Genomic DNA, 26,425 nt, shown 5'->3' with positions numbered 1-26,425 from the left:
GTAAATGAATCTTTCAACCCCCCTTTTTAACTTGTGCAACACGGTGTGACCAGTCATGACTTAGGAATCTATTCGTACTTTAGAGCTCTCTCTCTCTTGCTCATTCTTTGTGATGAATCAGTTTGGAAGTCATAGAACTTCTTCCCAGAGCAGGATATGATTACTGAATGGGGGAAGTGACAGGAGAGAGAGGAGGAAAAGGCCCGGTGAGACAAATACCAGGAAGAAACTACCTGATTTCCACAGCAAATGCTCTGATTTTTCCTTCTCAAAAAAGCATTTCCACTTCATAACTCTGTTTTAACCTTTCCAAATCCAAATTGTATTTACAGCTAGTGACAATCCAGTTTCTTCTTTCTCAAAACTGGACTATGAAAGAAAACATTTCATTGTGGCTGTTACAACTTTTTTAGTGTCATTATCACCAGTTTTTAAAATCAAAAAACTGACCACCAAAATATGAAAAAAGATATCAGGTTCTGTGGGATATTTTCTTCTTTATTTAATTGTAAGGCCCACACTAGAGTTGTGGGTTGAATTCTGTTTTCATTCAGAACAGTATAAAATCATTGAAGCCACTAGAGTGGCTTAGGAGCTGCACATGTGTACCTGAGATCAGAGTCTGGACCCTGGAACATTTTATATAATGTATCACTGTTCTCTAGTTTAGTTTTTTGAGGAGAAACCATGTCAGTTTAATATTTACAGGAGAAGAATGGCTCTGAGTGGAAGATGAAAAATTTTTTTTTGAGAAAACCTGATTTAAGCTGCTAAGCAGGTTTCCGAAACGCACTGTAGATAAGTACAGAACTTCAAAATCTTTTCAAGCCTCTGATCCTGCTTTAACAGGATTATTTTTCCATTTGTCCTTAGGCTTAAAGAAAGTGATTAAGGTAAAAGCCTCACAGTGAAAAATAACTTGGTGTCTAGTGTCAGAACTGTAAGAGTTCAAACTTCAGAACAAGAGATAGGTATAATAATTCCCCAGCACAAGCCATTAATTGGGTCTGTAATGTGGTTGCTGCAGTTCTACACACTGAAAGCACAGGGTTTTCAGGAGAGGAATGTCTGGACGTGGGTGGGCAAGTGTCACAGAAACTTTCTGCTGAACTTGCATGACAGGAGCGCTGCCTCTGAAATGAATGTTTTTTCCTTTCCTCTTGAGTTCTCTGGGACCTGTCAGCATTTTGGATTATTTTTCACCTGTTTGTCCCACCCCTTTGGTCTGACGTTGGTTCCAGGAGAAATATGTAGTGAAGTTTTCTGCCAAGTAACTAGGAGGAACACGGAGACCCACAAGAGTATCGTCAGAATACCAGTTTCAGAGAAAACCCTTCTCCATATATCAGTAATGGGTGACGGCACATCCCCCTGCAAAGGATGACATAGAAAACTGCATGGAAATTAAGTCTCTGCATGGGAGTTGCTGATGGTGAGACCTTTATCCAAATCCTTAAAAATAAATAAAAATGTCTCTGTTGCAGATGTCTGAATGAAAATGCTGATGGCACAATTCCTTTAATACTTCAAAATAATGTTTACTAATTTTAATACTGTGTTAATACTATGAATAGTAGTGACCTAGGTTCTGAACGTTTCTCCATGCACTGTGCGACCTCACACTCCATGTTGGCATATAGAATCTACTTTGTAGCATAAAAGATTGCATGAAAAGATGGCAGAGATTATACAAAATTACCTTTGGAAGGCAGATTATAATTCAGAGCATTATTTTTGACAGTGTGAAGCAGCTTTTATTTGAAATTTACTTTAATCAGTGAACATTTAAAAACAACTATAAAGTTCTATAGGTTAATTACCAGCTGATTAACTCCTCAAATGTTAAGGTATTTAAGCATGCTAATACCTACAAGAAAACTATTAGCATTGAATAGGCACTGAAATGCAAGTTAAATTATGTAATAATAGATATATAGATTTTGTTTAAGGCACTGAGTTTTAGTCGTAACACAGTGCTATAATCAAAGCTAGAATTACACAGACAGCACCTGAACCATGCATTCTGTCCTTAATCCTAACTAGTTACATATTGCTGCTAAAGTGAGTAGTAGTGAATTGGTTAACATCATTGACATTTAAAGTTTGATTTACAGAAAGTGGGTTGAAATTTAACTCCATGATGTCTTCACAAGGTACTTCTTAGGAGGTACAAAACCACAGTCACACAGAAAACATTATAAGTAATCAAGATTATTTTTGGTAAGGGGAAAATGACTAGTTACCTGAACTTTAGAGGTCACTGTTGCAGAGTACATGGTACTGCCAGTACAATAGAGAGAGGGGTTTGATTCAGTAAAAACATATCCCTTGCTTCTGAGCTGTACGGCTCTGAAAGACTCTCTGGATGGCCAGTCTACGGATAATTAGTACTAGCTTATAATAGAAGGCATGAATTAACTAAAAAGTTCCACGTAAGGCGGGGTGGGAAATTATTTTGGCTGAAGGGGCCGCTTAATGAGTTTTGGTGAGCTGTCAAGGGCTGCCTCTTGACAGGTGCTCTGACCCTTGGTTGCTGTCTTGGGACCAGAAATCCCACCTGTAACCCCTGATCTTTGCCACTGAAAGTCCTTCCCCTTGCCCTGGAAGTACTCCTTTTGAGAGGGGGATTGCCATCTTGGAACCAGGAAAAAAAAATGGTATACTAAAAGTCAAACATCTATTATAACATATATTAATTTTATTTAAAAAATATGTTTCCTGATTTATTTCAGTTTGTGTAGTGTATATAGAGATGATTGCATAATAGCTCAAAAATAAAGTCTTACTCTTGTATACAGTATTGTGTGTGGGGGGGATTATGGGGGTGGGGTTGTGGGGGTCTGTGCGTGTATGGTGAGGTATGGTGGGTGCATGTGTGGGGTTTGTGGCTGTGGGGGGCATATGGTATGTTGCGGGGTGTGTGTATATGTGGGAGGGTTGTGGGGGCAGGGTGTGAATGTGTGGGAAGTGAGGGAGGGTGAGGGGACCCCCACTCCCATGGCGCCCAACCCCTGCTGCTAGCAGCAGCAGGCAGCAGGCCCTTGGGGTGCTCATAGTCCATGCAGGCCTCCAACCAGTTCTGGGAACTGCATGTGGTAGCAAGGAAAGAGCCAGGCCAGCCTGCCTCTATCATGTGGGGCTCCCCGTGACTTGTGTTGCTCCCGGCACTTGTGTGCCACTAGAAGGAAGTCTCACGCAATGGAGCTGGCTGCCTTCCCTGTTACGTGCAGCTGCTGGGACTTTGCTGGGAAATGGGGTGTAAAGCTATGGGTATGAGAGAGGAAGTTTTATGTCCATTTTACAGATGAAAATTTGAAGCACTTAGATCACAAAGAGAATCTGTGATAGAACAAGGTATTAAATCAAATCCTTCTGTCCATCTCTCATGTTGTATAATCCCTGGTTCTCGTGATATTCATCTCTGCTCCGTGCTCAGCATAGCCATTATTAGTTGCTTTAATCCCAAACTAGAATAACTCCCATGGGTGGCCTACATAAAGAGCTGAGCTGGTTTGGACCCCAAAGAACCTTTTTTTAAATTAAGGCAACACTTTCTCCAGTTTTATGCTTAGGAACTTAATTTTTTTTTCCTGTCAATTTTCTATCAATTACAGTAAGAAATCATCTTTGCATAACACACATTAAAGTGCATGCTTATTGTTTCACACATCATTCTGCATTAGGTTGCTTATTTTTAATCTGTCCACTGTTAAAATATCAAGGCCAAACTTAATGTATTTTAATGGTAAAGTGAACAAAGCTACATTTAAAATAAATTAGTGGTATCCAAGCACCAGTTGCTGTGTAATTGTTGCCTGCACCTCACAGAAGCTCTTATGAGGGGGTGGAGCCAGTTCAGGCTCAGCAGGGTACAAAAGGAGACTCCATGAGTGACCAGGGAGTCAGCAAACAGGGGCAGCAACTAGGGCAAGAAGTTTGCAGGCAGTTCACAAGTCAGTTTGCTGCCCCCCTAACCCGTGCTTTGAGGGGGGAGCCTTTCAGCTTGGTGTGAGGTAGCAGGAAAAAAGGAACCCTTTAGGGCTAAGGAGCAGCAAACAGGCCAGCTTTCAGGCGAGTTCACTAGGGAAGGTGTGCTTGGAAGAAGGGCAGTAAGAGAGAAGCGGCCAATTAAGAGATCCAGGGAAATGGCTGGAGGATGTTGCAATGCCAGAGCCACTGCTACTGTCTTTGCTTGCACCTGTGAGGTTTCTGTCCAGGCAGGACTGCTCACCATTGAAGCTTCCACTCAGGTTGAAGTTTGGCACTCTGGGGACAGGGGCTTGCAGGTTCCTTTTGGTGATAGCCAGGTTGGGGAGTGCCTGCAATGTGAATGGTGCCTCCTGGTGATGTCTCTCAGGGAACAGGCCAAAGAGCTCCTGGAGGAGGTGGCCAGGCTCCAAAGCATCCTCTGCCTTAAAGAGTTAATCAGTTCTGTGCTAGAAGAGGCCCTTGGGACTGTGGAGGAAGAACTGCTAGAAGCAGTGCTAGAGAAGGGAAGAGAGAAAGGACATGGACTCCCAGGAGGGTGGAAGCTGGAAGCCATATGCTTGCGACCTCTGGCAGCAAGCAGAAATCTTCATCTCCACATGCAGTTGTTCATCTGGAGAATAGATATGGAGTCCTAGCAACAGAGGGCAAGAAGAAAGTTCCATTGGTGGAGGGCAAGTTCCGTTGGTGGAGGAGGAAAGGCCAGGGCTCCCAAAGCTGGGAAGGATCGAGATGACCGCCATGAAGAAGAAGTGATGGATGGTGGTGGTCGGAGACTCCCTTCTACAGGGGGTGGAGGGATCCATCTGCTGACCTGATCTGTTGTCTCTCAGGAAGTCTGCTGCTTTCCTGGACCCTGTATCCAGGATGTCACAGAAGGATTACTAAGACTCATTTGGCCCTCTGACTGCTCATTCATGTGGGCACCAGTGATACTGCCAGGGGAGACCCTGAACAAATCAAAAGTGAATGCAGGGCTCTGAGTGCAAGGGTGAAGGGGACAGGGGCTCAGGTTACGTTCCCTTCAATTCTTCCAGTCAAGGGAAAGGACCCGAGCAGGAGTGGGTGCATCCTGCACATCAATGCATGACTTTGCGGATGGTGTCACCAGTAGGGTGGGGCTTTGTTTTCTTTGACCATGGGATGATGTTCCAAGAAGGACTGCTAGGAAGATATGGGATCCACTTGATGAAGGGAGGGAAGAGCACCTTTACAGACTGGTCTGCTAACCTAGTGAGGAGGAGAGCTTTCTAACCTAGTAAGCAGGGCTTTAAACTAGGTTTGCCAGGGGATGGAGACCAAAGCCCTGAGGTAAGTGGGGAAGTGGGTGACCTGGAGTAAAAGCAAGAAGGAGGGGGCAACAAGGGAGGTGTTTTCATTCTTCCTGAGAAATCGGGGCAATTGACTCAGTTACCTTAGGTGCCTGTACATGCATGCATGGAGTGTGGGAAACAAAACAAGAAGAATTGGAAGTCCTTGTACAGTGACATGATTAGAATAACAGAGACTTGGTGGGATAGCTCGAATGACTGGAGCACTATCTTGGATGGGTATAAACTGTTCAGGAAGGACAGGCAGGAGAGAAGAGGAGGAGGAGTTTCACTTTATGCTATTGCTCAAAGCTCCAGTATGAAACTGAAGATAGGTCTGTCAAAAGTCTCTGGGTTAGGGTCAGAGAGAAACAAGGGCGATGCTGTGGTGGAGGTCTGCTGTAGACCCCCAGGCCAGGAGGAAGTGATGGATGAGGCTTTCTTTATACAGCTAGTGGATGTTTCCTGATCACAGGCCCTAGTTCTCATGGGGGTTTTCAATATCCCTGACATCTGATGGAAGGGCAATATGGCAATGCACAGGCAATCCAGGAAGTTTCTGGACAGCAGTGGGGACAACTTCCTGGTGCAAGTGCTGCAGTGGTCAACTAGGGGCCATGCTCTTTTTGACTTGCTCACAAACTGGGAAGAATTGGTGGGGAATGTAGTGGATGGCAACTTGGGTAGCAGTGACCACGAGATGATTCAGTTTAGGATCCTGAGGAAAGGAAGGATGGAAAGCAGCAGAGTAAGGACACTGGACTTTAGAAAAGCAGACTTTGACTCACTGAGCAAACTCATGAGCAGGATCCCTTGGTGTAATAGGGAACCCTAGCCCTGTTACCAGAAAGCAGGCCAGTTCCTTTAAGACCAGAACTTTCCAGGCACAGCTTGCTGGCAGGATAGGAGTTAAAAGCTGAGCCTTGCCAGCTAGTCAGGTGACTGGAAGCGGGCAGGCCAGAACTATAAAAACACTGGGCTGAGCTGGCAAAGAGGCTTGGCAGCAGAAGAGGGAACTCCTGATGACTTAAAGAAGCTGCAGCAGCCCCACAAGAAAGAGCATAGCAGACAGTGGGAAGCAGAAGCACAGAGCCATGGAAAAACATGAACTGGCATACTGCCTTCCTTGATTTTATTTTTGTTTTTGGTTATAGCCAATGGACTTACTGTTTTGTGTTTGACTGGTAAACCGTGGTTTGTGGTCGAGGCTATAGGAGAGGAGGAGACCTCGTTAGCGCCTTGGGGCACAGTCGTAAAAGGCCAAACAGCCCAGTGCACTAGGAGGTGCAGTAGTATAGGGCCAGTGGCTGCAGGACTTTGAAGTTGGGTCCCGGTGAGTGCATCTTGGCTAGTAGCCTGAGCTATAAGAAAGGGGCTGAGCCTGAGGAGGCAGAAGACCCAACAATTTGGCACCCAGGGGCGTAGTGTAAAAGGGGGCCAGAAGGCCTGGTGCTGTAGTGAGTGCAAAAGGAGGGCCACGGGCCCAGAAAGTATTACGATGCTAGAGCCTCAGAGTTGCATGCTACCTGGTGGGTTTATGCCTAGCTAGAGAAAGACGGGGAAAATCCCATGATGTCTGAGAACCCCAACATAGAAGTACAATAGGCAGTCTCTCGCTTGTAAAAACATCTAAACAATAGTTACATCAAGTCGTGGCAGGAGAGTAAAGGCAGGATACAAGCCAAAATACAGAAGTGAAATATTAAGGGACTCGGGGGTGTCCCTCATAAGCTGCTAGAATGCCGCTGAGGAGGGCAGCACTGTTACTCTTGGGAAGCCAGTCTGAGGGGGAGAGGAGTCAAAGAGATCTAGCTGTACTTTCTAAAGAAGCCTTACTGAGAGTGCAGAAACAAACCATCCCAGCATGCAGGAAGACTAGCAAGTATGGCAGAAGACCAGCTGGGCTTAGCAAGGAACTCTTCAGTAAATTAAATCACAAAAAGGAAGCTTATGAGAAGCAGGAACTTGGAAAGACAACTAGGGAAGAGTATAGGAGTATTGTTCTGGCATGCAGAGATTAAGTCAAGAAGGCCAAAGCACAGTTGTAGCTGAAGGTAGCAAGGGATGTGAAAGGGTGACAGGAAGGGTTTCTACAAGTATATCAGTAACAAGAAGATCATGGAAAGTGTGGGTCCCTTACTGAATGGAGGAGGCAACCTGGTGACAGAGGATGCAGAAAAAGCTGAAGTACTCAGTGCCTTTTTTACCTGTCTTCACAGGCAAGGTCAGCTCCCAGACAATTGCACCTGCTAGCAGTCAACAGTGGTGAAAGAACAGCTTGGAGACTATTTAGAAAAGCTGGATAAATACAAGTCTATGGGGCCGGGTGAGATGAACTCGAGGACATCGAATGAGTTGTCTTATGTGATTGCAGAGCTGCTGGTAATCATCCTTAAACTCATGATGATTGAGAGAGGTCCTGGATGATTGGAAAAGGGCAAACATACTGCCCATACTTAAAAAACTACAGACCGGACAGCTTCACCTCAGTCCTTGTAAAAATCATGGAGCAGATCCTCAAAGAATCCATTTCTAAGCGCTTGGAGGAAAAGAAGGTGATTAGGAACAGTCAGCATGGATTCACCAAGGGCAAGTCATGCCTGGCCAACCTGATTGCTTTCTGTGATGAGAAGACTGGCTCTGTGGATGTAGGGAGACCAGTATATGTGGTATACCCTGATTTTAGCAAGGCTTTTGATACAGTCTCCCAGGCAAGCTCAGGAAATCTGGGTTGGAAGAATGGACTGTAAAGTAGATAGAAAACTGGCTGTATCATCAGGCTCAGAGGGCAGTAATCAATGGCTTGGTGTCTGGTTGGCAGCTGGTATCATGTGGATTACCCCAGTGGTTGATCGTGGGGTTGGTTTTGTTCAATATCTTCATCAGTGATCTGGAAGATGGGATGGAGTGCACTTCCAGGAAGTTTGCAGGTGACACCAAGCTGGGGGGGAGTAGTAGATACATGGGAGGGTAGGGCTAGGATTCAGCGAGACCTAGATAAATTGGAGGATTGGACCAAAAAAAGTCTTATGAGGCACAGTAAAGAAAAGTACAAAGTCCTACACTTAGGATGGAACAATCCCATGCAATGGTACAGGCTGGGGACTGACTGGCTAAGCAGCAGTTCTGCAGAAAAGAACTGGGGGTTACACTGGGCGATAAGCTGAATATGAGCCAACAGTATGCCGTTGTTATTAAGCAGGCTACCAGTATACTGGGCTGTATTAGTAGAAACATTGCAAGCAGATCAAGGGAAGTGATTATTCCCCACTATTCAGCATTTGTGAGGCCACATCTGGAGTAGTGTGTCCAGTTTTGGCCCCCTACTACAGAAAGGATGTGGACAAATCGGAGAGAGTCCAGCAGAGGTTAACAAAAGTCCTGCACTTAGAGTGGAACAGTCTCATGCCCTAGTACAGGCTAGGGGCATACTGGGCTGCATTATAGGAGTGTTGCCAGCAGATCAACCATTTGGAGAGAGTTTAGCAGGTGGCAGTGAAAATGGTGAGGAGGCTGGGGCACATGGCTTCTGAGGAGAGGCTGAGGTAACTGGGCTTATTTAGTCTAGAGAAGAGAAGACTGAGGGGGGATTTGATGGCAGCCTTCAACTACCCGAAGGGTGGTTCCAGAAAAGATAGAGCTAGATTGTGGTGGCAGATGACAGAACAAGGAACAATCGTCTCAAGTTGCAGCAAGGAAAGTTTTAGGTTAGATATTAGGAAAAAAATGTCACTAGGAGGGTAGTAAAACACTGGAACAGGTTATCCAGAGAGGTGGTGAACTCTCCTTCCTTGGAGGCTTTTAAGACCCAGCTAGACAAAGCCTTGGCTGGGATGATGTAGTTAGGGGTGATCCTGCTTTGAGTAGGCGGTTGGACTAGATGACCTTCTGAGGCCCCTTCCAAACCTAATTTTCTGTGATTCTGCAATGTGCAGTAAGGCCACCGCCAGCTATTTTAAATAATTAAATAATTAGAAGTGAACTTAGGAAGTTCCCTTTCTTAGTTAAATATGAATTTGATTTGAATATGATTTTTATTCTCATATTCCCTAATATTGACTCTAAAATGTCTAGTGAAAGCACAGCTCATTTTATAAAGATACCAATCTGCAGATAACATTTAGGTGCAAGGATTTTTGTTAGGTTTGGTGTCAAGGTAGTAACTTGTGACAGATCTAAGGCAGGTATTTATAGTTTATTAAGAGGTCCTTAATCCGCAACAGTATTAGATACTAGAACTCTATATATCTGTGAACCCACTCACAGTAATAATTTTTGCTTATATGAATCCAGTACTGGGAAAAATTTTGAAGGCACAAATAGCAGTCGGGTACCCACCTCCCATTGAAAGTGAATGGAAGTTTGGCGCACAGTCTTTTTTGCCTTTGGAAATTGACTTAGGCATAAAAAGAATGACTATTTGATAAATAACATTTATGGTGCATGTTTGTTCGCTTCCTCTGCACTTCATTCACTACATGTCCATTTTTTCCAAGTTTCAAAACCCCAACTGACTCCAAAGAGCTGTCTAAAAAAAAAAAAAAGTCTACCACAAAAAATATTTTAACTGTGACTCTCAGATATGGAACTAGTTCCTCTCCCAATGACTTTATGCAGACTCACGGTAGAGAGTGGTCAATTTTGTGTTCTGCATTAAAAATAGGCCCAGGATTCAGTATCTTGCAGCCCTGCTGAGATAAGCTGACAGATGATGAAGTCAGCTCCTGTTGAGTTTGGGAGCAAAATTCTCATTGGCTTTAATAAAACAAAACAAACAAAAACAAGTCTTGGAAGTTTTGTTCTTAAAGGGCCGGGAAGTCTGTCTCACTATGCCTTCCTTTCTCACCCTTATCCATCCTTCCTTGTGCCAGCTTTGGCAGCATAAAGGTTTTGGATACATTTCATTTCCTGACTTATATGGCCCTAGCAAATATGGCTTTCACAAATTAACCTATTAGGAAAGAAGACATTTTTTGTTGTATAATGAAAGCTATGCTACTTAGACTGAAGAAATGGTCTTAGTCAGGCAAAATACAGCCCGCAGGCTGTATCTGGCTTGCCAGGCCATTCTATTTAGTCTGCGGGGCCCCTAAAAAATTTTGAAAATTAATATTTATTTGCTTCTGGATGCCTGTCAAAGATGACAGGAGCCAGGGGCAGTAGGACCCAAAGGGAGCCTGCAACAGGACCAAGCAACCCAGCCCCACCCCACCCCGCCATTTCTCTGCCTTCCTGTCCTTGCACCACTCCAACACCACGTGACTCCTGGCTGCATCACCAGACCACGGGAGCAAGGGGCCATGCCAGTACCTTGGGGTCAGGACTGGGAGTGGGGCAGTGTGTGTGTGTGTGTGTGTGTGTGTGTGTGTGTGTGTGTGTTTGGTACTAACTTAATGTGCTGTATTCTGCACTACTGTGCATTAGTACAGATGAAAGGATTTTTTGTGATGCTGTTGCACAGTAAATTAAATCTATTGCGCATTAGCACAGGCTTTGCCTGCCACCTAAATGCGCAGTAGAATTAGTCTGCACATTAAGCATCTCTTGTAGAGACACCCACTGTTTCCCTCGTATATGAATAAAGACTGTGTGCGGCACCTGTTACTAGCTACTTTTGACCCATATTGTGTATGGTCATGACAAGACATATGTAAGGAACAGTCATAACAAGTCTTTCATTTTCTCCATATAGTTTCTCTTGAGAGAATGGGGACCTAACTAGATCCTGTTCAGGCCTTATCAGGCTGAATGACAATCTTTTCCCATTGCTGTATTGCTAAAGCAAAAGACCATAGAATCATAGAAGATTAAGATTGGAAGGGACCTCAGGAAGTCATCTAGTTCAACTTCCTGCACAAAGCAGAACCATCCCCAACTAGATCATCCTAGCCAAGGCTTGCCCAGCCAGGTCTTAAAAAACTCCAAGGATTCAGATTCCACTACTTCTCTGGGTAACCTGTTCCAGTGCTTTACCTTCCAAGTGAGGAAGTTTTTCCTAATATCCAATTTAAACTTCCTTGCTGCAACTTGAGGCCCTTGCTCCTTGTTCTGACCATCATTTAGGACACGTGAAATCTTTGATTGTTTATATTTTAATTGGACCAGCCAGGATAAAAATCCTTCAGTCTTGCAGTAAGAATTATTCCATTATTACCTGTTTTATATTTTCTTCAGCATGTATATCCAACTTCCTGGAAGAAGTGCACATGATAGTTTTTGTATGACCTCTTTCTATTGCGCAGTGTATTTTGGTAATTAACTGGTTCTGTTGTGTTTTTGGAAAAGCCTTTTTTTCTGTAAGAAGTAAATGACTTTAGCTGGACATAGAAAATGATTTGACTATTCTGGAAGGGGTTTTTACTGTTTTTTTCCCAAGGAATATTGAGAAATGTATTTCATGCAACTGCATTATGAATATTAATATAGGTATACATATTTAACACAGGTTATGTTAAAGGAACTGTGAGGGTCAAACACAAACTCACAGAAGCAATTAATATGACCTAAGGCAAATGCTGTAAATCTCCTGTGACTTGGCAGTAGAACCAGGCAGACCTCTCTCGGTGCTTTTTTCCCCTCACTCACTGCGTTAATATTTAATGAAAATGGCCTAGTTGTTCCGAACCTTGGTTAGCTTTAAAATAACTTAATTTGAATTCCACTGAAAAAATGTAGTTGCTATTAATTATTCATGCTCCAGATGTAGGCAAAAAGATACTAATTGCAGAATGTTTTCTAGGTGAACATGAAGATGTTAAATTGTGGACCCTAAAGCCAGACAACAAAGTTGGAAAATAAGGGCTCTCCAGCACCTCTCTGCTGAGCCTGGGACCACCACCAGGAACCATGCTCTGTCAATTCACTTCCAGTCTGCACATACCATATCCCCAAAATGAGGAAACACAGCTGCCTCCGAGTGCCTGCTCCAGCTCCGGTCTCAGGGTCTTTGTCTTAGAAGTGCCTATTTGCATGCACTCAGGTTTACTCTAATATGGCTTGCCTTGTTTTCAGGGTCTAGTATGCGTGGAGCTGGACTGAATGGGCAGGATATGCTTGTGGAGATGCTTCTGATCTTGGCAACAAGACAGTGTAGATAAGTCTTAAGAGACCTAGGTTTGATTCTTGGCTCTGCCACTCACTTGTAACTGAATTACTCAAACTTGCTCTGTGCCTTGCATTATCCTGTGGGCAAAATTCAGCATTTGTTCTCCCTAAATCTCCATTTAAGTGTCAAGTCATCATTTAAACTATCTGAAACTTAAGCATTTATGATAGGACTGCTCACTTTATTTTAGAAGCAAAGTTTTTTGATGTATTTTATTAAAATAACTATATAGTGCCCAAAAGCTTATCTAGCATGTCTCCCAACCATACAGTTCGTTCAGTAAAACATATTACCAAAAAAACCTTACTTCTTGCATATTTCCTATATCATAATGACTATGACAGTATTTCAACCCTCCTACACTTTAATTTAAAAAGGTAAATTAAGATGAGAAACTGAGAGCCATGGGACTCTTCATCCTGGAAAAGTGCAGGCTCAGTGGGGACCTAGTGGCTGTCTATAAGTATATAAGGGGTGTACATCAAGATTTGGGGGAATGCTTGTTCACCAGAGTGCCCCCAGAGATGACAAGGTCAAGCAGTCACAAACTCCTGCAAGACCGTTTTAGGCTGGACATAAGAAAAAATTTCCTTACTGTCCAAGCTCCCAAGGCCTGAAATAGATTCCCACCAGAGGTGGTGCAAGCACCTGCTTTGGGCTCTTTTACAAAACATTTGGGTGCCTATTTTGCTGGGATCCTATGACCCCAGCTGACTTCCTGCCCCTGGGGCAGGGGGCTGGACTTGATGATCTTCTAAGGACCCTTCCAGCCCTAATGTCTATGAAATCTATGTCTATAATCAGGAATATCTCATAATTATTTATGAAAAGACCATTTATATAATATTGTGTTTCATTTACAAATCTGTAATGCTTTGGGGGGGATTAAAACATCCCAAAACTGTAAATTTCAGGATTGTATTCATACGTATGCGCACATATATATTTGTTTTATAAAAACACAGCTGAGACTGAAAAAGAAATCCTTATTAGATAATCAAACATTTTCCTTTAAAACAACTTTTGATGTGCCTTTTGAAAATCATTTTTGACAAAATGTAATTTTGCAAAAAATGTACCATTTTTGGCCCAAAATATTTGGGTTTGATTTTTCATTAAATAATGATAAAATAGCAAATGATTCAATTTTAATTTTACTGTATATTTCTTACATAATTTAAAATCATAGAATCAAATTAAATTATTTTAAAACTGACTGAAAACCACAGTATCGATGCTATTTTCATTAAATATGAAAGCAGTTACTAAGAAAAAAGTATACTAAGAGCTTTTTCGGTGCTTCAAGGCACAGAAGCGGCATGAGCAGTTGTCTTAGGTAATATTAATTGCTGTTATGAGTTTGTTTGTGAACCTTAACATTTCTGTATTTACTAAAATATAAGATGACCCTGAATATAAGGCAACCCCCCAGTAATTATATTTGTTATGTGTAAAATGTATAAATTTGTTACAATTTTCTGGGTATAGAATTTAATTATTGGAGATTTGCCTTTAATTTCTCCCCTCCGCACTGCTACTGGGAAGATAAATCTGGGGGGGGTGGTTTAGGTGGCCCCCTTACCTTTAGCCCCGCCCCAACTTCTTCCCTCTCCAGCCCCTTCCCCATTTACTATCCAACCCTGCTCTCCCTGAAGACATGTAAGTGAGGAGCAAATTTGAAAGCACTGGGCACATCTACACAAGATGTTACTGTGGAGTTGCCTAATTAGCTCTAGCTCTGCAATAAAATCTCAGCATCTGCACATGTGGCCCTATTAAGCCTTAGTAAACTAATTCACTCTGTTCTAGGTTAATACTTGTAAACACAAGTACAATCCTATGGTAGTGTTATTTAGTGAGCCTTAACCCACATGTAGACACTGATGGGGCTGGCTGGGGCACAAGGGTGCTTCAGACCCCATAGCTCAGCACTGCTCAGTATGTATGTGTACTCCAGACACCCCCACAAAAGATCCATGTGTTAATTAGCCCCCCCCACCCTACCACTCGTGACTGGAACTGAGTGTTCTAGTCACAAGTCCTGGAATACTCCAAAAATGTATATGTACACTAATCATATTCTATGGGGGGAAGGGGGGAGGTGACGAGGGGTTGTGAATTAAATTTTGGGGATTCCATTTGGTGATGTTTGCCAGACATTTAAGGCTGGTGAAGAAACTGGCATAATTGGAAATGGGAAAGAAAGGTTCAGCTCTGCTGTGGGAATAAAGAAGTTGAAATGTATTCAGTGTAGTGGCTCACCATGACTTGTGTTGGAACTGAGGGAGACTGCATGCAATGGACATTACCATATATCTTATTCCAGTGGGCTGCAATAACCTATCTTTGTGTTAAGTTCCCATCAGTGTGCTTGTGTCATATGGGATGAGTGTCTTACAGTCATGTTTAGTGTTGGCTGTATTTAATGAGCTTCATAGTTGGTTTCCATTACTCAACACGTGTTGTTTTTGGCAGCAGTTTAACAATAGACAATGTATATAATGAAGTTTCCTTGTATGCAAATATAAGATGAAGGCTTTTCCACCCATGCTGATAGGGGAAAAATCCCTCATCTTATATTTGAGTAAATATGGTTCTTAAATTTCCCACTCATTTATATGGTAGATGTGTTGCTGGTAGGTGTTGTAAGGCTTCGGCCCCTTTCTGGTTGGCGCCTTCCTCCCTAGCAATGTCAGGGTGAGACTTCACCCTGGGGACACCTAGATGGTTCTGAGCACTGCCCCTATTCGCCTGACTTGGATGTTGATAGATGGGAAGGCAGTTCCCTGTTGGTGGTCCCAGAGAGGTCATGGCCCTGGTCTTCCTTTGTGGGGCTCCAAGCCTTCCCTTTACATCACCCTTACCACATCCATGGCCTGGGAGGGCTCTGCTTCCTGTAATCTTCCCCGGGATGATCTCTTCTCACCCATGAGGCCCGCCTGAGCGGGGTCGGGTATTTTTGGCCATCAGTTGCTCCTGAATTGATCGTTTATCTTCGGACCAATCTGTGGATAACTAAACACGCCCCGGCCTGGGGTAATGATAACTTAGAAGATTCTTCGCTCAAGGCGAAGATGTTCAGCGTTTGTTGATGAAGTACAAGGGACTCTGCCTTTCTTGGGACCCCTCTGCCTCCCTGGGATGGGAGGAGGAATCTTCGTCTGTCCCTCCGGTTACTTTTCCCAGGGTCCAGCAGGCAAGGAGTTAATCAATCCTGTTCCCACCACCTGGTGGGAGTCGCCCCTTCCCCTCCAGGCTCTGGGCTAGTCACTGCCTGCTTCTCCCTCTTCACCCGGCTGCCTGCAGGGTCTTGCCATCGCTCGCCGCCCTTTCCCACCAGGGTACCTGAACACTCCAGCACAGCCTGGTCTTTGCCTGTGATTGTGGGGACTACTTTCCTCTCCCCGCTGTGCTCCTCCGGCCAACTTTGGCTCCCCAAGCCCAGACCCATGGTTTTTCCCACCAGGCTTCCCTGGTGGATGCTGGGGCTTCTTGCCTTGCGCCCAGCTCCACCACACCTACCTGAGTCTGCTGCCTGCTTCTTCCCACTGGCGTTGTGCTTCTCCCTGCCAGCAGTGTCCTCCTCTCTCTCCCAGCAGCTGGGTGTCTCCCCAGCTTCCTTTTGAGCAGCCCACACTGCTTTCAGGCCCCGCCACTGAGGTTTGCCGATCTGCAGGCTCAGGCAGCTGTGCCGAGCCTGTGTTGGCATTTTTTCCCAGCTGCTGCTTGTTCCAGTCCTTGCGGCGAGTATTGGAGTTCATTGGGCAAGGAGGGGGACTTCTGCCTCCCCTCCCACAATGTGAGGTACATAAGTCAGACTGAGACTTCACTCTCTGAAAAAGTCAGGAGTAAGTAAATGTAGTCTTCTAACTATCCTCCTGATAGAACAGTGATGCTTTAAGTTTACTTCATTGCCACTTCGAAACTTTTCCTTTGACATTATTTCAAAGTTGTAATATGCCTATTGTTTATGAAGTGGTTGGAAATAAGGTTGTAGATATCGGTGATACTCCCTTATATGTTGTGAAAATTAAGCTGGCTTACCTGCAAGAGTGGTAACATTGCTACATGCAGAAAATTTCAGTCATGCATAATAATTCTGAAAAAGTTTTTGTGCTCTTTGATTTTTTTGTTTGTGTGGGGGGTTTTTTTGTCTTTTGTTTTTATACATATAGATGCTACCTCTCAATTTTTGTGTAGTACTTTTGTCAATTTGAGTCAGTCTTTTGATTGTTTTCCCGAAGGAGAGGTTGGAGTGCTGTGGAATATCAACAGACTGAAAGGTTTGGTACAGCAGGTTTAGAATTGATTACTTCTCTTTAGTGCCCAGGTACCTTAGGTGGTGATATACATTTCCAAACAAATTAATATTAGTAAGAGTAATTTAGGTTTCCAAGACCTGATCCTTAGGCAGTGTAGAACATAATAGTGCAGTGTGTGGACCCACAAATTATAAGGACATAGTTCACATTAAAATAACAAGCTCCCAAATACTACATTTCTATAACTCCCAGTGTAATTCGCATGTATCTGGATAAAATGAGATGAACAGAGATACATTTTTTTTCACACTCATATTTGAAAAGCAGATAAAACAAGCCTGTAGCAGGAGCTGAGACTTCAGGGTGATTGTAACATATTTAACTGATCAGGTTCTTCCCTGGGGAAATGGAAGTGTCTTTTTTTCCTGTGGGAAAGCATGTAATAGTCATAATTTCATCAGTTATACTAAGTCGTGCTATCCATCTAATTAGATGAGGTGAGGTATCTCTTAGCTAATTAATTACATATATACACAATATGGTTTGAACAATTGCATGGAAAAGGCTTAGCTTGATTTAGTTCTGAGAGCTCTGAATCTGTGATGGGATCACATTTCCTGATGTGCTCAGTCTAATGACAAAAAAAGAATCTTAAGTCTCATTTAATGTGCCTTCTAGTTTCTGCACATCAAATTAAGTTGTTATGCTTGCTTATTTTTTTTTAAACAAAATAGAAAATGTTTCCTGGCAAAAAAGAAATTGGTTAAAGTAGGCTAACGTGTGACTCAGCATAATGCTACTATAATCTCATACAGACTGAACATCTGGATTTTACATAGTTTTTACAAGTCGCCATTCTGTCAGGAAGAAATATATTAAAAAAACTGATCACTGATGGGTGTTGCAATATTCGTGCTCTGTTGCTAGTGAAGATAGCTTTTTTGCTGGTAGCAGGAATATATATATATAAAATAGCTTTTTTGCTGGTAGCAGGAATATATATATATATATATATATATATATATATATATATATATAAAAATAAAAATAAAATTTACTTATGTTCCTTCTAGCTTGATTGCTGCCTTCTGCAGCAACACAGCATGAGTTTTGCAAGAGATGTGGGGACTGGCCTTCTCTAGGTTTAAGTGTCTGAGTTCAGAATCATAAGTCCAAACCAGCATAACTGGATCTCAAATGGCAAATGCTTTCAGTATTGGCAAATATTTGAAAATTGATACATGTTTGAGAGCCATCTCCTTTTACTCTTCTCTTCTTACTCCACTCCCCTACAAAAAGGTGAAAGAATTAATTTGTGAGAGAGATTAAAGAGCTAAATGTACAAAAAAGGCACTTTGTTAAATAGTTGTTTAAAGGAACATAGTTATAATTTACAAGTATCAGAAAGGTATAAGTGAGGAAAAGGATAAAAATAAAGACTGGGCATGTCTACACGTGCCATTAATTCACAGCAATAAACGGTGGATCTTATTGTTGCGCAGTTTATTGCTTCCGGGAAGCTCTCAGGCGCACAATTTGCATGTGCGCCGGGACTGGAGTATATTGAGCTGGGTCACAGCAGCCCTGGCTGGCAGGGTGGTGGGGGAAGTCAGCCTGCTGGCCTGGGGCTGCTCACACGGCTTGGTGTTCTGCAGAGGGAGCTGACTGGGGCATGAGGGTGCTTCATTGTGGGCCTAGCTGGAGGCAGCCCCCACACTGAAGCACCCTTGTGCCCCAGCCAGCTGGGTCAGAGTCTACATGTGCACTGCTGCGCATGAAAAAAATTCCTATGACTGTTAGTCAACTCATCATAAACACTTAACACATAAGTACTACCCTGCTGCAGAGTTTATTACTTTCACGCACCATAACAGGGGTACACATGACATAGAAGCTGCGACATTTAGTGTGCATTTAATAAGTTGTGCAGTAAACATCTTGTGTAGACATGCCCACGGAGTAGCAGGAAAAAATTCCAACAGTAAGATATCTGAGTCTGTGGCGTAATTGCCAAGAGGGAATGTTGGAATCCCCATTGCTAAAATACTTTAGATTAGATTAGGCAGAAGGCAGGGCAGGGTGGCATCTTAGTTTAGATAAGCAGCAAAATTTATGCAGGTGGGAATTACCCAGAACTCATGGATTCTTTCCTTGTGTTCAGTGAGTTTCATTCAGCTCCATATTTATGTAGGGATTAAGGCCAGCAGGTGCTCTTCTGAGCAAGGACTTGTTTACCATAGGATATGGCGTTTTACCTAGGAATCTATACATGAAATCTTATTCTTTGTGATTGAATTGAAGCCAGTTGCTACAGAGCATAAAGCAAAGCAATATGGAAATTCACATGAGAATAGAAAGCCCTTCCTGAGAATTCAGACTTGAAATTGTCTCTTTCAAGAGACATCCAACCTATTCTATTCTATTCTATTCTATTGTCAAAGAATCAAATTCTTTTTGTGGTTGACAACCCTAACTGTTGAAATAAAAATTTCAAATTTAATTTTGACTGGCTTTAGCCAATTCAATCATTGGATTTTTCAATAAATGCTTGGTTTCTAAGTTGTTTTAAAGTGTTTATGATGAGTTGACTAACAGTCATAGGTTTATAATAGTCCTTTATGGAGAGAAAACTCTCTCCGTTTTATTCCATCAAAACAACAGGGGTTTCCTTGATTCTAATGCTTTTCATGAGTATGTATTTTCCATTAAATTAAGGAAATATTTTAAAATTTCATCTCTTTCACCCCTCCCCCTGCCATATAATAAAACTGAGGGTTGTTTTGAATTTAGTCTTTAAAGTACAAATCCTTACAGGCCGTAAAGGCAAGTAACAAAGAGAGAAATGTTGCTTGAACATCTTTATTTGTATTTCAATTCCGATAAATAAATATGATTGAATATGCTTTAAGTGCACATTATAAATTAAATGTTATGTGTAAGAATGGCTACAGGGTTGTTTTTTTCATGTCACCAAATCTTTATTGTCTGTTCAGTAGCCTGCACATTTCTTGAGGGACCTGTCTCACAGTTCAAATAATGAAGAATGAATCTGAAATCAATATTTCTAACTATTTGCAAAGATTCTAAAGGATGATGTTTGTTTGTGAAAAGTGTTTATTAAACGATTGTAAATATTCAGCAAATGCATAAAATCATCTGCTAGTAGATAGGCAGAAAAATAAAGGCAGCTAGTCAATTTGCCACAAACAGACAATTTCAGGTATAAATTCTCAGAAAGGGCTTTCTTGTCTCTTGTGACCTTCCCTGTTTCTTTGTTTTGTGCTCTGTAGCAACTGATATGGTTATCTCAGTTCACTTCATCATCAGAAGGAGAAAAGAATGTAAGTCATTTAGCCATGAAGCTAATGTGAATATAATTTAATTCCTTTTTAGATGAAGAAAACCATCAACCTTTTGCTGTCTTGCTGCTGTCTTTGGAAGATGCGTGTTGTAAAAATAACAAATAACAGATTAATTGAGCTGAAAACATTTTAAAATGAAACTTGGTGGAAAAAAAAGACCAAAAATGCATTTAAAATTTAGATCGCTTTTCCTTCTATTTCTGTATTTTGCTATCTTACAGTGTATATGGTGACTAAGATACTTATTTAAAAAAAAATTGACTATGTATATTAGGATTTGTTACAGAACAATGAGTGGACTTTTCAAAATTAATGAAATCAATTAAACTTAATTAGGACTTTGAAATGGTTCTGTAGAAATTGGATCCTGTATCACACCATTGACCACACCACCAGAATCAGCCAGAACTACACTCTTGCAGAAAGACTGGAGAAACTAGGCGACAAAGCTGTTGAATGGAGTCAGTTAGGAATTACCTGCAGTGAGGAGTTAGCATCTGCTCCAACTACAAAAGTCAAACATGGTGGAGCCTGAACAGATTGAGAGTCGGTCTCAGAAGATGCAACTTTCTGATGAAATCATGGTGCCTCTGAAAATGACCAATGTATTTGTCAGGAGAAGCAAACCATGGATCATCTCTTGAGATGCCCTTTAGCACCACAGTGCACCCCACAAGATCTGGCAACAGCAACACCAGAAGCAGTAGCCTCTGCAGAGTACTGGGAACAGACCATATAGAAGGGTTGGATTGAAGATGCAACAAAGAAGATGACTCAGAACTGGAAGTGACCGAATGCAGAGTTTTGTGACAATAACACACCCACTCACCACTGAAATTCTTGTGAAACCTGCTGTGATACAGTTACATTGCTATACAAGTGCTCTGGTATTTTTTTCATACGGCTAAGATATGGAGAGAGGAAATCTGTCAGCAGACATATGCTTTAGTAGAACTTCAGACTGGTGAAGTTGGAAGGCGCTTTTTGGCTCTTTGATACCAATGTTTCCTTTGGCCATGTACAGGCCTTATGTTTCTCCTGGAAAAATAGACACTCTCCTGGTAGAAAATGCTAAGAATACAGGCATTCATCCAGTCTCTGCCCCCTCTGGGAGAAAGATCTTCCAGGTTGACACTTGGAAAACGTTTCCTGCATGAATTTTTCTCATTAGACCAAATTCCTATATATTTGATTCCATGATCAAGAAGCATAGGGCAGCAGCTTCCCCTGTGCCTCCCCCATTCTGGGGGCACTCCAGTTTAGAGGAAGATGAGGGATCATTTCCCTGCAGATTGTCTCCTCCCAGTCATTTTTCTCTCATACCCCAGTAAACCTGACTAATGGGAAATATGTACTATTTAAGGAAATGGATTATTATATGCTTTGCACTGTGAATTCTCCATGAAGTTTTAGGAAAGCAAGTATGTCTGGGAAGTAGAAGTAGATTTGCTTGGGCCTCTGTGTAGTTTGGCCAAGTAGATAGATTTGCTCTTTGGCTACCAGCGCAGAGTCTATTTTTCAATATTTTTTACATTGATCATTCACCAGCTCTCCTCTGTCTGTTCTTGTGCCACTTGTGCTGTGAAGTGGCAGAAAGCAGCATTAGCAATAACAAGAGGGAAATTGTAAACAACTATGAAATAGTATTTAGCACTGTGAGAAGGAGATGGGACTTTGGTAGCTAAGTCACTACAGCTAGCAAGTTTACAAAATAAAGGAATGGTTATCTCTGTTTGTTGCACGCTGTTTTCACTGACTTCCTTTTTCTGTGCAACATTTCCACTGGCATCAGGCATTCATGCTTGTAAAAAGAGTCAGTAGAGCTATACAGAAGGTACAAGGCAGGATGGAGTATCACCTTACGCCTCTGGCAGATGTTTGTTTAAAGGTGCAATGGGATCTGATGCACAGTCCCAACAGTCATGCCTTCTGCCATACTACACATGCAAGGCAGGAGAGACAATTGTGGGATGGGAGATCAAATCCAAATCAGACCATATTGCTGGTGCAGAGGGAGTCTAAGATTGAGTCTTGGCTCCCCCTGCACTGGCTCATCAGCTTATTCATGCTCCCAGCCTTGGGATTGTATCAGAGTTAAGAGCTCCAGTGTGCCCCCAAGGCTGGAAGCCCTGATCAGCTGATGCCTAGCTGCAAGTAACGCAGGATGAAAACCAGCAACAAATTTATTGTATTTATATTGTGTATAATAAGTTTGTGGTTTGTTCCTTGTTTTATTGTACCATTAATTGCATTAACATATGGCTGGGTTACTATTTAAGACATAATTAACTGTTTAGAGGGGTATAAGATATTGCTGGGAGAAAAGAGGCCCAGCTGGAGTACCTTTGAATTAGTGGTGATTCCCAGTTGCCTAAATGCTTTATCTTGAAACAGCTTGATGCAGAAGCATGCTATAATCTGGTCCTAATTGCACATAATCAATGAACATCTTGTGGCCTGTTATAAACTAGTCAGGGGGGATCAGCAGGCATTGGGGGAGTCACTGTTCCCCCGAGCACCGCCAGGAGTGACCAGGAATAACGGTCACAAGCTATCAGGAGGCGCTACTTCACAGTCAGGGCGGCTAGGGTCTGGAACCAGCTTCCAAGAGAGGTGGTGCAGGCTCCTACCCTGGGGGTGTTTAAGAGGAGGTTAGATGAACATCTTGCTGGGGTCGTTTGACCCCAGTATTCTTTCCTGCCATGGCAGGGGGTCGGACTAGATGATCTGCTCAGGTCCCTTTGGACCCTAGAAACTATGAAACAATTTTTTCAAGGCTCAAGAGAAGGAGGGAAAGGAGAGAATAATGGTGCAGTGGGGAATAGGGCATGAAGTGTGCTTATTGTTATGTATGCACCCATTGGAATATTTGTTATTGCTTTTTAATGTATTTCGCATTATAATCCCATGCTGACATATATTTATTTAGGGATTTTAATAGTCTCTGGGTTCCAGGGGAACTTAGTGTTATGGGTGAATGGTTGGTTGTGAAATTATTTTTAAAGCTATCTTGGAAGCTTAAAAGTTTAGTCTTAAAGCTAAATCTTTTTAAAGTAGTATCTCTAAAATATTTGGAATAAGCAGAATTAACTGATAGAATTCAGTTTTCCCAAACGCATGCCAGCTAATCCCAATTATCCTTTTTAACAACACTACAAAGTTATGTATTCTTACTCTCTGGAGATGCCTATACATACACATTCACAGTTAAAAGAAAAGTCAGTCTATTTCAGATATGTCACGTACCAACTTGCAACTGTGCAGGAAATATTTTAATAGTCTAGTGCCTGATACAGGTTTGCCAAGTGTTTTTAAAAGTTGTAAGCAAATAGATGGGTAAAAGAATTATGTAGCAATACAGTGAAAACAGTACAAATGCTAGAGTGATGTTTTTTAATCTTTTGGCCAAATCCCTTCTCTCCTATTTGTGTGCATGTTGAATAGATGAATGCATCACAGTGGCTTTGCAGGTTCTCTCTCCATAGGGAAAGGAAAGAAGATTCTGACCTCAATGGTCCTTTTATTCCTAAATTATAAGTGAGATGCATTATGGTTATTCGTCCATAAAAGTAATAGCTGAAGGAGTTGGCAGCCTTTGTTAAGAGTTTTTTAAATGCCTTCCATAATAATGGTTTAATTTTGGGAAGGAGGATTTGTTTCTGTATGAGTGGTTTTTTCTACTCATTTTATTTTTGACTTTAAACATTTATTGAAATCATAGTTCCAAAGCCAACCTATAAGCATCAACAATATAAAGATAATTTGTGATTCAAAATTATGTAGGGTAAAAATTCTAATTTCATTCCTTTACACAAATTCTGAAGGACCCTAAATATATGTGTTAAAACTTCTGGGACTCCAACATGTTCATGAATTCGTTGAATTTTGTTGCTTTATTCTTGCTAAAAAGGTGATAACGTAAGAACTGTAATTAAAATAGAATGCGATACAATGGGCTGTGTGAAACGGCTATGTTTTGTTTTGGTTTCGGAGGGACAGTTATTCATTTTGGTGTTTTGGATCACTGTCCTGTTTCGATTCAGCCAAGTCTGTTTTGGAGTGTTGATGCTGTTTCAGTGTTTCGGTCATAGGCTATAATGGGGAACCACTAAAATGCCACTAAAATGGCACTTAAAAAGAAAAAAGCCCCACAGTCACCAGCTGCAACAGCAGCAACTGGGGCCTCTGAGTGCTCGTGGCAGAGCCCCCCCGTACAGCGCAGGGCAGTGGGAGGCAGTGGGGATTGCCTCCCATGGTTGGCACCTACACGGCAGCTGTCACATTGCTTGGGTGCAGTGCAGTTCGGCAGGGTGCCATGCACTGTCAGATTTTGGGTGCTGAAACACCTCTGAAATGAAACAGCTGCCAAAATTTTGCAAAGCCCTACTGAGCTGTGTAAATATTAGAGGCCAAGATTTGAAATTGTTATTTGTCTTGAGTAGGCCCATTGAAGGCATTATAAAGAGCAGTACAACTTGAGATGAGGAACAGTGTTGGGATCTGACGCTAAGTAGTAATAGAGTTAGTAGAATAAATATTATTTAAATGGGTATTTTCATTCATTAATGCCACATGTAGTTAGTCTCTGTATTTATTGTTGTCATAAGAAAGTATACCAGTGGCTGCCAGCTTGTTTTCCTGGAACCCTAAATCTGGGTTGCAACCCCTGCCGCTGCCGCCAACTCACTCATGCTCAGTAGTACCAACAGAGCCTCGGCTGGGCTGGGTCAGGCCAGGCCCAGATCATGGGGGCAGCCATGGTGAGAGCTGCATGGAGCATGTGCTGGGAGGGATGGAGCAAGGGGCAGACTCCCTGTGACCCTGATTTGGGTAGCAACCCAAGGTTGGGAGCCACTGAAGTATACAAATGGGAGGAGAGCACTGAGAAGTGGTTTTAAAATCATCTCCGTTCCTACAGGCAGCTTTGCTATTTCAACATTTTCTCTTAGTCTTAGTTATTTAGGTATGTTGTATTACAGATTTATCCTGCTACTTGATTTTGTATGCAACAGTCTGTGTGTTCAGTGATAAATTGTATTATGCTTGTGTCTGCCAGGGGTACTATGGCAAAATGACTGCTTATGTTCCTGTTTACAAAATCATGTTTTTTAGTGGTTTGTATCTTGGGGGTTTTTTTAATATACTTTATAACTATCCAAGACTGACAAAAAGTTAGAGAAATTAAGTGCAATATCTTCATTTTTTATGCAGTGATTGATATACATACTTATTAAGTGACTTTCCTAGGGACTTCCCTAGATTTCATAGATTTCATAGACATTAGGACTGGAAGGGACCTTGAAAGATCATCGAGTCCAGCCCCCTGCTCCAGGGGCAGGAAGTCAGCTGGGGTCAAAGGATCCCAAAGGGTCAAAGGATCCCAGCAAGATAAACGTCCAAATGTTTCTTAAAGGAGTCCAGAGTAGGTGCTTGCACAACCTCTGGCAGCAGTCTGTTCCAGGCCTTGGGGGCTTGGACAGAAGTTCTTCCTTATGTTCAGCCTGAAATGGTCTTGGAAAAATTTGTGACTGTTTGACCTTGTCATCTCTGGGGGCACTCTGGTGGACAGGCATTCCCCCAGATCCTGATGTACACCCCTTATATAGTTACAGGCAGCTACCAGGTCCCCCCTGAGCCTGCGCTTTTCCAGGCTGAAGAGTCCCATAGCTCTCAGCCTCTCATCATAAGGCTTGTTTTCCTGCCCTCTGATCATGTGTGTGGCTCTCCTCTGGACTCTCTCAAGCTTTTCCACATCCTTTTTAAATTGTGGAGCCCAGAATTGGATACAGTACTCCAGCTGGGCCTCACCAAGGCCGAGTACAGTGGGATGATGACATCCTGAGATTTGCTTGAGAAGCATCTATGGATGCAAGCCAGAGTTTTGCTCGCTTTGCCAGCTGCAACATCACATTGGTGGCTCATTCATCTTGTGGTCAGTCATGACCCCCAAGTCCCTTTCAGCCATGGTGCTAGCAAGCATAGCACTGCTGAGCCTATAAGCGTGCTGCAGGTTTTTCTTCCCAAAGTGGAGTACCTTGCAGTTTTCAGTGTTGAATGCCAGCTTTTGTCCGCCCATTTTCTGAGCCTGTCAAGGTCGGCCTGGATCACCATCCTCTCCTCGGGTGAGGACACTTTACCCCAAAGTTTGGTGTCATCAGTGAACTTGGCCAGTCCGCTTCTGACACCAATGTCCACATCATTAATGAAGATGGTGAATGGTGTAGGCCCAAGGACGGAACCTGGAGGGACCCCACTGGTCACAGGGCACCACGATGATTGACTTCTGTCAACTACCACCCTGGGTCTGACCTTGCAGCCAATTCCCCAGCCAGCAGACTGTGATGTAGAAGACTTACATGAGTCTTTTGGCAGAATTGGGCACCAATTAAAGACAAACGA

The 26,425-nt window shown here is 42.5% G+C and overlaps 1 protein-coding gene across 1 annotated transcript in view; it reads left to right on the top strand.

The window, feature by feature from the left end:
* The window catches only part of LOC149864883 (putative acyl-CoA dehydrogenase 6), a 179,058-nt gene that overhangs the window by 59,671 nt on the left and 92,962 nt on the right, over positions 1–26,425 (top strand). The gene's annotated exons all lie outside the window — the stretch shown is intronic.

This window comes from Crocodylus siamensis, chromosome 5 (assembly GCF_052110815.1).
Source record: "Crocodylus siamensis isolate JL-2025a chromosome 5, ASM5211081v1, whole genome shotgun sequence".
NCBI classification, from domain to species: domain Eukaryota; kingdom Metazoa; phylum Chordata; order Crocodylia; family Crocodylidae; genus Crocodylus; species Crocodylus siamensis.
This window is presented reverse-complemented; position numbering and strand designations above follow the sequence as displayed.